This window comes from Dioscorea cayenensis, chromosome 19 (assembly GCF_009730915.1).
Source record: "Dioscorea cayenensis subsp. rotundata cultivar TDr96_F1 chromosome 19, TDr96_F1_v2_PseudoChromosome.rev07_lg8_w22 25.fasta, whole genome shotgun sequence".
Taxonomy (NCBI): domain Eukaryota; kingdom Viridiplantae; phylum Streptophyta; class Magnoliopsida; order Dioscoreales; family Dioscoreaceae; genus Dioscorea; species Dioscorea cayenensis.
Genome location: NC_052489.1, coordinates 12,172,643 through 12,174,520, shown reverse-complemented (window position 1 = coordinate 12,174,520; position 1,878 = coordinate 12,172,643). Strand labels below are relative to the sequence as shown.

Here is a 1,878-nt window from a genome sequence, read left to right as displayed (position 1 = left end):
ATGACATTAATACTAGCTCCCGAATCGGCTAAAGCTTTTTCTTCCCCCAAACCTCCGATTGCACAAGGTATGATAAAGCATCCCGAATCTTTCATTTTGTTTGGCAGATTTTTCTGAAGCATTGCCGAACAATTCCCTTCTAACACCACAGCCACACTTTGCTCCATCTTCCTCTTGTTAGATACAACTCTTGGAATCCCTAGAGTGCTTTGCATAACGAGGCATTTGAGATAACGCCTCTACAATGGGAATATTAATGTGTAACTATTTGAATAGATCCAGAAATTTCCTGTTTTGCACATCAGCTTGGTCTTTCTTCAAACGCGCCGGATAAGGGATCCTTGGAGTATATGAAGGGAGTGACACAGCTGGTCGCTTCTCGTTATCTTGCACCTTATCACTTGGCAGTTTCTGAGGAAATTCAGCAATCTTCCCAGTGGATGTTTTAGCTTGAAGAATTTTAGAATTTTTCTCAGCAATGAGCTCTTCTTGGAGTTCTCGACCACTTCTCAAAGTGATCGCCTTCACCTGCTCCCTTGGGTTAGTCTCTGTGTTACTTGGTAAGCTTCCTAAAGGTATCTCCGCCAATGACTTTGCTATTTGTCCAACTTGATTCTCCAAATTATGTAAAGAAGCGGTATGATTGCGGAGTGTTGCTTCTATGTTCTGGAACCTTGTGTCGGTTGATTGAATAAACTTTGATAAAACCCTTTCTAATTCTGAAACTCTCTCTGGAATCGAAGGTGTTTGCTGAAATCCGGGTGGGGCAGTGGTCTTTTGCTGCCCTTGATTGGCCCACGAGAGATTTGGGTGGTTTCTCTACCCTTGGTTGTAAGTGTTGCTATACGGATTACCTTGTCCTCTTACCGAATTTCCTACAAAATCCACTTGTTCACTTGGGGCTGAGGTTGTAATTGAGATAGGGCAGTCCGACGGCATATGTGAACCCCCACAACCATCACAACTTGTGATTGCGGCTACTCTTGATGAAGTCAAAGTGTCCAATTTTTTGGTCAGTGCTTCTACTTGGGCTGCCAAGGATGTAAGCGCGTCGATCTCATGGAGTCCGACCACTTTCTTCTTGTCTCTTACATTCCATTGGTAGCTATTCAAACCCATTTCTTCAATCAACTGTGGGGCTTCTTCGGGAGTCTTGTTTCCCAATGTTCCTCCTGCAGGGCATCAAGAAGTTTTTTGCTACTCAAGTTCAACCCATTGTAAAATGATTGAATAACCATCCACTCGGGGAACCCATGTTGTGGACACTTCCGCAAGAGGTCCTTGAATCGTTTCCAAGTCTCAAATAAGGATTCTAGCTCCATTTGAACAAATGATGATATCTCATTGCGAAGTTTTGCCGATTTCCCCGGAGGAAAATACCTTGCAAGGAAAGCCTCGGCCATTTCGTTCCATGTTGTAATCGAGGCTCTTGGTAATGAATGAAGCCATTGTTTGGCTCTCCCCTTTAATGAAAATGGAAAAGCCCTCAAACGGATTGCATCATCCGAGACCCCATTGATCTTCAATATATCGTAAACTTCAAGGAAATTTTCAATTTGATTGTTTGGGTCTTCATCCAATAACCCATTCAATTGTGCATACTGTTGAACCATTTGAATAAAACCCGGCTTTAACTCAAAATTCTGGGCTTCCACCGGTGGCCTAACAATGCTCGATTGTGTCCCACGAATTGTAGGCCTAGCAAAATCTGAGAGTGTTCTTGGTTGCCCCCCTTGTTCTGCCATATTCTCAGATTCTTCAACCTATATATCAGCTGGAAAATTCTGTTCCTGCACAGGTTCCTTGCCCCTTCTACGAATTCTTCGCTCAATTTCAGGATCCTCTTCAACCAATGTCGAAGGGTTCGCTCGGGTCATA

At 43.5% G+C, this 1,878-nt stretch overlaps 1 non-coding gene across 1 annotated transcript; it reads left to right on the top strand.

Annotated features, from left to right (window-relative positions):
- The first annotated feature begins 1,248 nt into the window (after positions 1-1,248).
- Positions 1,249-1,355, top strand: LOC120250845. The gene has a single exon (XR_005533178.1). It is a non-coding gene; the product is annotated as a small nucleolar RNA R71 (small nucleolar RNA).
- Positions 1,356-1,878: the final 523 nt, after the last annotated feature.